An 11163-nucleotide genomic window follows, 5' to 3' on the forward strand; every position below is an offset into this window, starting at 1 on the left:
ACACTGGGGTGCACCGGGCAGGTCTGGCCACTGCGTCCAGAGGTTCCTGCTCGGTGTCCGCAGCCGGGGGGCTCTGCTGAGGGGCTCTGGCGGCCTGGCCTGCAGGACCAGCAAGCAGCTGGCCAAGTCCACGCAAATCCTTGAATGCAAAGGAGTTTCTCCGACCTGTATTTGCCAAGAAACAGCCCTGTACATCCGGCAATGGTAAACTGGGGCTTCAGAGATGTTGGAGCAAGAAGGAAAGGCAGTGTGGACTTAGAACACTCAGTGGAAAGGAGGCTGGAATGTGCGTAGCTCCACGACTTCCTTTAAATTTGAGATCCAGGATTATGAGAATTTACTATAACAACTACACTGTACCAGTCTGCTGGTAGAAGTTTGATTCCTTGTGGTAGTTTTATTTCTTAATGTCTAAACAAGTGTGAATTCGAACACTTACTGACAATTCACTTTTGTCCCCCTGCTTTTACTGTTTCGAGAAATCACTGTGATTGAGGCAAGGCACGCCACTCCATTCCATGCCTTGCTGCTAGTGTTCCCAGGCCATACACTTCCAGCAGGCTGCACTGGGGCAACCGCAGAAGCAAATTAACTGACACTGTCTCTTGGCATGCAGTTCTAAGCTGAAACAGGAGCCAATGTAAATGACATTTAATGACTCAAGCCCCTGGCAAGAGTGACTCGGGACATAATGCCTAGTTTGTAAAACTCAAAGGTAATTTTGTTTTTTGTTTTGCAGAGGGTTTATGCAAATATGAAATTCAAGTAGATCATATTTTATTACTTTAATGCTTTTTATCAGTATGTTTGGCAAGATTCTTTCAGGCGCTTGAGGAAGAGCAAGACATTAGTGTTTATTTTGGCAAACATTACTGTGGAAAGTGGGTTTTCTTAGTCTGAAGTTTTCTTTCTAGATCCCCCATCCCTCCCTCCTACATATCAGATTGAACGGTTTTACTGGCCATGTAGCTGAATCCAGCTATTCTGAATTGAGCTCAGCTCTACCAGTGAGATATATGTAGTGAACCCAGGAATTTTAGGCATCTTCAGCTGATGCTGAATCAGAGTGGTGCTCTTCAGAGACCCCTTTGGGGTGCTGGCCAGCCGAACACAGGCGCTGGGCTCTCAGCAGTGACGCTGGTGCAGAGTGGGGAGGGCGCATAGGGAGCCCCTGGGAGCAGTCCCTGGGCTGGAGCCCCGGGAGCCAGGCAGGTTACTGCCTTATCCTGAGCAGCCGCTGGTAATTGCTGGAGTGGTGCTGGGATTCTTACTTTTGGACCGCTGGAGTGGGGAAGTGCCTTTGCTGCCTCTTGACTGGTTCTAGGAAACTAGTAGGTGGGTTTAAGCAAAAGTTGAAAAATATTTTTAAAAATTCCCCTTCTCTTCTTATGAATAGCCCAGGCATTAAAGCTGACTTCTGATGTAGCAGGAGACTGGTTTGGAACAGGCAGTAGATCTTCAGTATCTGGAGGCTGTAGGCCACACAAAATTAGTCTGTTTGGGTATTTTTGTGTTGTGTGCGTTTTTAATGCACAGATGCACCAGTGTGAGGTAATGAATCAAAGATCCTTTTATGGATGGAAGCCAAGCAGCCATCAAAGGAAGGAGTACCGTGTTCGTATCGCATGGAAGCAAATAAATGTTTATTCTGTTAAGTACAGAAGATGACCGCTGGTGTAGGAACCTATGTCTGTTGCCATGGAAAATATGTATGTGTGTCAAAGGCTCTACGCATAGCAAGAGGGTTTGAAGCAATCTGGGCTGTAGGAGCAAAGACTCTTGTCTGCTTAATCCCACCCAGAGCAATAGGAATTGCTTTGTTTGATAGCAAGGAGAAGTAAGGTTCTGCCAAACTTAACCCAGTCTTCTCTGCAGCATTTCCTTGGGTGCTGTTGAAATGCTTTGTTTTACAAGGCCAGTGAAATGTCTTGCCTGGACGTGTGCAATAGGTATCGGAGTAACATTATTCGAGGCCAGGATGTAACAGTCAAGAGTGATCTCCTAGTCCAGGTAATGCATTTGGAAATTGGTATCAGAAATTGCTGACCTGTTTGTACACAGGATTCTCTAGTATTTTTTTCTTTCATTCCTTTTTCATACAAGTCCTGTTGGCAATACATGCAGGAGCGCAAATGCAAGCAAGGTATGTAAAGACAAAGCATATAAGCTGACATTCAAGCCGAGAACCTCTCACATACACAGTGTGCTTTGTGCATTGTGAATGTAGTGCTTGCGTTAACATGATCTTAGCCACTGCAGAAAATGCCTGTAAAAGGTCTTTCTCCAAACCGTTTTTGTGTGTGGTGTTGGTGACGTGCAAAGCAGGGCTCTCCTCTGGTTTTGGGGGGCCTTATGGCACAGTTGGGGATCATATTCTGATGTTGCACAGCTTACACAGAAAGAAGCTTCTCTGAAGAGTTCAGAATGAGAATGCAGCAGCTGAAATTTAGGTCCAATCCTAGAGCTAAAGATTCTAAACTTCAGTGGGGCCATTCTGTTCATAAAGTAATTCATGTGCTATCTTTTTGTCACAGGATTAGAAATTAAATAACTGTTTAGTACAGAGATAAACATCATAAGAGAAAAAATACCAGTTAATTCAGTAAATCAGTTTGTGCCGCAATGAGGAAATCAAATTGATTAGCTATTAAGTATAGCCTTAAAGGATGTTTTTAAAAATTAGTGTTACGCTGATATTTTCATTTTAATGTATCATTTGTATTTTATGTGGCAAGCAGTGCTGGAGTGAGTTATACAAGTGAGCACGTGCTTTATGCAGGTTTTTTCAATTTATCTGTCCTTGGGGAAGGTGAATGAAAAATAGCTCCAACTCAACTTTAGCATCTTCGATTTGACAGCTGTAATATGCATATTAATGAAGAGTCTGAAGTGTAGAGGAAGAGTCCATTTGTAAAAGCTGGTGTCCTTTTAGCTCTTGATCTTAAAAAGGGAAAAAGGGGGGGGAAGAGGAGAGAAGCCGAGGGTATGTTTTGTGTGGCCTGCCGAGTCTTCTGGAAACAGCTTCGAGTTGCAAGCGAGCTGAATGAGCACCACCTCCATCAGAGGCAGGCTTCAATTGTGTCATACCTGGAGCGTACAGCAGAGACAAGGGAAATCTGGCAAGGTGGTGTAGGAAGATTTTATGTCTGGTTTTGAACTGAGTCAGAGCGTTGCTACAAAGAGTACATTTGGATAAGTGGAATTTAATCACCAAATTGAATTTAAATTTGAAGATTATTTAGCTAGTATTTTTGAAGCAACATGAATTGAGAGGTGCAGGGCTTTCACAAAATATGATTATCAGTATTAATTTGCTTCATACAAGATGCAGTTTTAGAATGTCCAGTTTTGGTACAAAATTAGGAAGAAACATGCCAGAAAAAAAAACCAAACAAAATGTGAATATTTCAGGTGACAAAGGTATTTTCCCATTCTTTGTTGGATTTTACAGATTAAGAGACTTTTAGGGCCAGAAGGGTTTGTTTGCTACAATCTTTATTGTATTTGTTTCTGTGGCATGTGTTGGTACCTCAAGAACAGTTCTTTCCTAGTTTTTTACTGTTATTGTAAGGTGTTGGATCACACTGAATGTATTTAAATTGGTATGCAAGAGGGCAGGCTTCCATCAGTTGTCTACACCATTGCAAAAGCTGCTAGGTGATAGATACAAACTGGTCACATTTCTTAACTATACCTTACCAAATGGTTATAACAGGAAATAATATCAGTCAGGCATGGATTTGATGTCACTACATAGAATGCTGCTTTTCTGAAAAGCACTTAGGGAGATGAAGACTTCCAGAGTAATTTTAGAGCTATGTTTTCCAGTCTGCGTAGGAAATGTGATGACCTGTATCTCACATTCTGTGTCCATTTGGCATGAGAAGTAGCTGACAACTGAAGTAGCACATAAAAAGCTGTTACATGGAGACTGCAGACTACAGTCATTTCTCAACACTTCCCTTTAGTTGTTGGAACACACTAGATGTTGGAAATGAAGCTGTCCCAAGCTTGTATTATGTGCAAACTTCCTGCCTGCTCTGTCCAGAAGGTTTGTAACTCTGCTTTTAGCTCTTGGATGGGTTTGACAAAGAAACAAATTTGAGCTCTTTCATCCATCATTTAAGGAGCCACGGGGAGGGGAACCTTCTGATCGGATATACCAGCAGACGGTACAGCGTTCAGAGTGACAAGAGTGGCCTGGTTGCCAGGCAGAAGTCTTATCGGATGTAGGGAGACTCCAGCTCAGATTCTTGATAAGGTGACTGAGCCACTGACTGAAGACAGATATAATGTATGTACGTGAGTTTCAATAGAGGATTGGTTCGTGCTATAGTAAAATAGTGAAGGCAGGAGGAACCTTACTCCTTTCAAGCTTGCTTATTTTTTTTTTTTTAATAACTGGCAATGGAAAAAGGTTACTTTTTTTTTCTCCAGCACCTTAGGTTTCATAGAATCATAGATGGCCTAGGCTGGAAGGCACCTTGAGGGTTTCTGTAATTCAGTGTCTACTCTTCACCAGATCAGTACTTAAAGATTCATCCAGGAGAGCTGACTTTGATGGCTTCAGGCATCTGCTCGGTGGAATTCCATGGGATAAAGTCGTGGAGGGAAGAGGGACCCAGGAAGGCTGGTTAATTCAGGGATCACTTCCTTCAGGCCCAAGAGCTGTGCATTCCAACAAAGAGGAAGGCTGGTAGAAACACTAGGTGGCCTGCATGGGTGAAGAAGGAGCTCCTGGACACTCTCAAATGCAAAAGAAGTAGCCTATAGGGCATCGAAGAGAAGACAAGCAACATGGGAGGATTGCAGAGAAAGCTGACTAAGTAGGCAGGGACCACGTTAGGAAAGCTAAAGCCCTGTTGGAATTAAATCTGGCTTCTATAGGTATGTCAGTGACGAAAGGAAGACTAGGGAAAATGTGGGACCACTCTGGAAGGAAACAGGGAGCCGGTCACACAGGATATTGAAAAGGCTGAGATGCTCAATGACTGTTTTGCCTCAGTCTTCACTGCCAAGGGCTCCAGCCACACTGCCCCAGTTGTAGAAAGGATAGGCAGAGATTGGGGCACTGAATAATCCCCCACTGTGAGTGAAGACCAGTTTTGGAACCATCTAAAGGACCTGAAGGTACACAAGTCCATGAGACCTGACAAGATCCATCCACAGATCCTGAAAGAACTGGCAAATGAAGTCACTAAGCCACTTTCTATCACATGCAAGAAATCATGGCAGTCTGAAGAGGCTCCCATTGACTGGAAAAGAGGAAACATAACTCTTGTTTTCAAAAAGGGGAAAAGGAAGATCCGAGGAACTGTAGGCCCATCAGTCTTACCTCTGTGCCTGGAAAGATAATGGAGCAGATCCTCCTGGAAAAGCTGCTAGGGCACATGGATATAGAGGAGGTGATTGGTGGCAGCCAACATGGCTTCACCAGAGGCAAATCGTGTCTGGCAACCTGGTGGCCTTCTACAGTGGTGTTACAGCATCAGGGGATAAGGGAAGTGCAACTGATGTCATCTACCTGGACTTGTGCAAAGCATTTGACACTGTCCTGCACAACATCTTGGTTTCTAATCTGGAAGGACGTGGGGTTGATGGATGGACCACTTGATGGATAAGGAATTGGCTGGATGGTCACACTCAAAGAGTTGGGATCAGTGGCTCAATATGAAACTGCAGGGATCGGTACTGGGACCAGTGTTGTTTAGCGTCTTCGTCAGTGACAGGGACAGTGGTATCGAGTGCATTGTCGGCAAGTTTGCTGACAACACAAAGTCGTGTGGTACAGGTGACAGGCTGGAGGGAAGGGATGCCATCCAGAGAGGTGGGGCCAGGCCAGTCCCAACTCCATGAAGTTCAACAAGGCCAAGTGTAAGGTCCTGCCCCCGGGCCGAGGCAATCCCAAGCACAAATGTAGACTGGGCAGAGAGCAGACTGGGAGCAGCCCTGAGTAGAAGGGCTTGGGTGTGTTGGCGAGAGGCTCAGCAGGAGCCAGCAGTGTGCACTTGCAGCACAAGAAGTGAAGTCCTGGGCTGCATCAAAAGGAGTGTCACCAACAGGTGGAGAGAGGTGATTCTCCCCCTCTGCTCTGCTCTGGTGAAGCCTTGCATGCAGTGCTGCGTCCAGTTCTGGAGCCCACAGTACAAAAAGGACATGGATCTGCTGGAGTGGATCCAGAGGGGGGCCATGAAGATAATTAGAGCGCTGCAGAACCTCTGCTATGAGGACAGGCTGAGGGAGCTGGGGTTAGTCAGCTTGGAGAAAAGAAGGCTCTAGGGTGACCTAAGAGCGGCTTTCCAGTACGTGAGAGGCCTGCAGGAAAGCTGGAGAAGGGCTTTTTACAAGTGACCGCAGTGGTAAGACAAAGGGCAATGGTCTGAAACTGCAAGAGGACAGATTTAGATTAGATATAAGGAAAAATTCTTCACCATGCGAGTGGTGAAGCACTGGAACAGGTTGCTCGAGGAGACTGTGGATGCCCCATCCCTGGAGGTGTTTGAGGCCAGGTTGGATGGGGCTTTGCACAACCTGGTCCAGTGAGAGAGAGGTGTCCCTGCTCACAGCAAGTGGATTGGAACTAGATGATCTTCAAGATCCCTTCCAACCTTAACCATTCTATGATCCTTTTTTCTTCTTCTTATCTCTTCCCTGTTTACCACAAAGTCACATTGTTTTTGAAAACGTGCTTCCTTGAATCTTCTCATCTCTTTTAATTAGAAGACAGATGCGTTCAAAAATTAGTAAAAAGGTTTAAATGCTATCAGTGGATACTGCAGTAGAGGCACTTAGTTTCTGGACTTTGAACTCCACTGAAATGCAGTGTTTCAAAGCAGGAGTTAAGGGAGGATTGTTTGAGTGCATTAAAAGAGATTTAGAAGAACTATGGGAACTTTTACATCTAGCAGAGGGCTCAAATGGGGAAAAGGAGGAAGTGTTTCAACTTAAAAGCTTGGAAAGAACAAAGATTTCATTCTCATGTACAAATATCTATAGCTTCTTATCAGTGTACAACAGAGTTAAATTTGGTGACCAAACCAGGCTTTTATTCTATTTGACGTAGTCTTTGCTGTAATTCTTTGTGTGTGATTTAATTTTAAAATGTGAAGGTTCAGGCCTGAAGTCTAAGGCAGTTGGTTTTGAAGCAAGTAGGATTGGGCAACTTCCCAATGTTAACTCTTCCCTCTGTGGTGCAGTGTCTCTCACTTACCCAGTCGCAGCACTGGAAATAGTGTGTTGCAGCATTTCTGAATCACATGCAAGTTCCATTCACGTGCCCATGGTTTCAGGGCAGACTTGGCGATTTAACTGTACAGACCCTGATAGTTTCAGTAGGCACTGAGTGGCTAGATCCTCTGGATTAGTTTTGGGGAGGGGAAAAAAACCCAACAGTAAAACCATGCAGCCCTTGTCAGCCTAACCTTTGGGCACATTCAGCTCCTTTTTCAGACAAATTTTCTGGCAAAAATTGAGATTGCTGGTGAACTAAAAACCCAGAAGCTGTTGAGTTCAGCTGAGGTATTCCTCCTCATTAAAACCTTACGGGTATCACGTAATACTGAATAGGGACCAAGAGTCGCGGCTCGGGGAAGCATAATACGCGTTCTACCCAGATTCATAACTATGAGGCATTTTTTTAAAATTTACTGGCAGAACTAGTCTGAAACTAGTAGGAAATTTGACTAGCTTTGGTTTTTTGGCAGGCTTGAGCACTGCTGTGCTGGACATTCTCATGTTTCTGTAATGCATATAGGTAAGCACATGCAATTAGTCTTTATAGGTGCAGCTTTGACAGGTTGGGATTAAAACCTCCAAATGAATCTCTGTTTTGTTTTCTTTGTTCTCCGTTGACAGACAATATTCTCACCTGAAGAGAGATGGCAGAAATCAATTCTCCTGTAAATATCAAGGAAAAGGTAGGTTCAAGTAAGCATTACAGTGCAAACCACAGTGATACTTGCATACGTATTTCATCTCTGCTGCTTGACTTGAATATGCATCGACTCTGTCCATGAAGTTAAGCACACAGGCAGGTACTGATAGGATCAGTGTATTATTAATCTTGGTTGATGAGAAACACCTTTGCTTTTCTGCAAAGAGACAATGTTTTGTCAGACAGACTTCTCTTACTCCTTTGTGATTCGTGGGCGTGCTGTGGAGAAAAGCAGCACTTTGTGATGATTGCTGCTGTACACAGCTTTGAAGAAACACACCCTCTGGCCAAAAATGCCATGCCTGTATTACTTAAAGACAATTCCTGAAATTTAGAGGCCTGAAAAGAGTAGATTTCTAGGCCCTCCCGGGCATGTGAGTACCTCTGCTTTTAACTGCATTCTGTGTGCTTGAGCATGTCCTCTCCATGCCCTGACGAGCAGTAGAGCTCCACCACCCTTTCAGGAGCAGTGAAGGACCTAAAGCTCATTAGTATGGCCAGGAGATGTTTTGTGAATCCCAGCAGGCAGGTTGTGAAGGTACAGTCTAACCCACAGGTACTTCCCACCAGCATAAATAGGAAACCAGGACATCTGTCAAGGAATAGTAAAAAGAAGAGATTTATACTAAGTAGTTCAGGTGGGAATGAGTTCCTGTTCAGGCTTGTGTCTGTCTGTCACTGCTTACTCGCTTTTTTTTGCTTCCAAAAGGATTTAGAGCTTTCTTGGTTTATATCCCCTGATGGGAAACAAATTCCTCACCTGTTGAACTTCCCAGGTGCCTGCTTGTTGAGTAGTTTTTTTTCCTCATATTTGTTGTTAACTCCTGAATCACTCATTGTGCTTGAGGCTTTTGCATGAGTCTGTATTTCAGTGATGAGTATCTTCCCTAGTCTAATAACAGCACGGGGTTTAATTATTGAGTAGCACGATGGATTTAGTGATAGAAAGTAATGTCAGCAAATCCTATCCCCTGATGCCAGTATGCTGGAAGGTAAATTACACTAACTCTCAAAATGCAACTCAGTAAATCAGTTTACTGTAGCTTGCATTTTTATATTAATTTAGTCAATTTTACAAGTGCAGGATTTTACAAATAATCTGTTCGTCTTTTGCTAGTTTAAGAATGAAGAACTGCAGTGAGACTTCTGTTCATATTTGATCTCTGCTATTCCAAGTCTAATGTCTTCCAGGAATATCTAAAATCAAGTGTTTACAAGCATGTATGTTCTAGGGCAGGAGAATAGTTGGATCAATACATTCTCTTATAAATAGTTCCTCTCTTTATTCCTATATCTTCCGTCAGTATTTAGTGCCACTAAACCCCTATGCCAAAGTAAAAACTTAGTATAACAGCAATTAATACTTTATTGCAAAATTGCTGGGGTTTATTCTGGAAAATATAGACAACCTACTAACTAAAGGCTTAGTGACCAAGCAGCGTATAAACCTCCTGAACTTGACACACAGCAGCTGGCATGCTCAGCCTGCTGCTTTACCTGGACAGGTCTGTCTTGTTTTAAAATGAGACTGTGATGACACAGGACCTACATGTGACATCTCATGCTTGGTTTACAGCAATGGTGGCTCTTTCTGCCAGCAACAAGCTGAGTAACTCAAAGCAGCTGTAGCTTTAGAACCTTCTGAGTAATGCCCTAGAAATACAAGGAGAAGTTTACAGAGTCCTGGTAAGAGTCCTTTGCTCACTTAGAAAACTTAGCGCTAGACAGCTAGACATGGCCATGCTACACAGCGTTGGAGCAATGAGTTTAATGTTACTGTTATCCACCTTTGGGGGGGAGTATTTCTGGGAAACAAAGCCGAGATTTATAAATCTTAATTATTTTATGGAGCTCCCCAAATTCCTTGCCATTAACATAAGCAGGCCTTGTTAGAAGGAATAGACTAGAATACAGTTCCTTCCCAGTTCTCCCTTTCTTCCACCTCACTGCTTGCAGACCATAAGACTTTGATCCTGCTGGGACTTGAAGGAAGCCAAAGGAGCTGTATTTCTGCACACAAATACTTACTCTTGTAAGTTTCTGCAAAAGTAGAGGACAAGTTTCTCCTTAAGTTGAACATTGTTTCTCAGTGACAAAATTGTCACACAGAGCCTGTGACGTGTTGCCATAATATTTGTTGTTTTGATTTGTGTTTGGGGGTTTTTTGTTTTGTTTTGGGGGGCAGGGTTTTTCTGTGTGTTTTTGTGGATTTTTATGAGGGTTTTTTGTTGTTTTTATGGGGTTTTTATTTGGTTGGCTTTCTTAAATGGTGGCCTTTCCCCATGTTCTCATCATTATCAATTTCTAATTTTCCAAGGAAATAAGACCTTTGCCACTGTGTCAGAGGTGAGGCAGACATTTTGGGCATTACGCTTATGCGCAGGCTCTGTGAGACCCTAATTTGAGTCGTAAGAGAATGCTACTATACTCCTGGTACTTGTGTAGCTCTTGGCATTTCAGCTGAAATAGTTCATAAAGTCAAGAGGTTAAGTTTTCTACTGTCCCCCACCCTTCAAGAGATCTCTGTAAATGTTGGCCTGTGACGGCAGGAAGGCAAATGGGAGTTTCCATAGTTGGCCGCGGCTCCTGCAGCAGTGATACTCCTGCAGGGAGCCAGGCCTGTTCCAGTTACCACATTTTCGTGCATATAATACACAGGTTTCCTGGAAGAACACAAGTTCTGCGTTTCAGAAGCCACAAGGGTCGTTACATGCCTGCACAGCTCCTACAAGGAGAAGTTTATGATCAGGGTCTCTCTCCCTGTGCCCTGACCCTTGCTATAGTCATCCCTCACTGTGTCACTTTCCCTCTTGCCTCTGATTATACTCATCTCTGTGCCTGAAAATGCAGTGTGACTAAGGACTAGGTTCCTGGTATCAAGATTTTCAGAGACTGAGAGTTTTACATAGTTTAGATTGTATGCAGACAAGTTCACTAGATCGAGGGATAAAATGGGCTGAACTCATTGGCTTAAATCCAAAATAATTCCAAAAAATTAATGAAGGTACTCAAGCATTAACCTAGTACATCACCAGAGGAAATGCTGAGATTCTGAGTGACAAGGGCTCCAAAGAAGAGGCAACTGCAGTGAGGAGTACAAGTGATGTATTGTCTCCTGCAACAATTAGACCCTCATGGTTGGAGCAGAGGAGTGAATATCGAGCACTTCTCAGGATAGCCATTCAGCTCTGGTGGGCGAGTTTGGGTTTGATCCAAAGAAACAGCAGGAA

Source organism: Apaloderma vittatum, unplaced genomic scaffold (assembly GCF_000703405.1).
Source record: "Apaloderma vittatum isolate BGI_N311 unplaced genomic scaffold, ASM70340v1 scaffold11410, whole genome shotgun sequence".
Classification (NCBI taxonomy): domain Eukaryota; kingdom Metazoa; phylum Chordata; class Aves; order Trogoniformes; family Trogonidae; genus Apaloderma; species Apaloderma vittatum.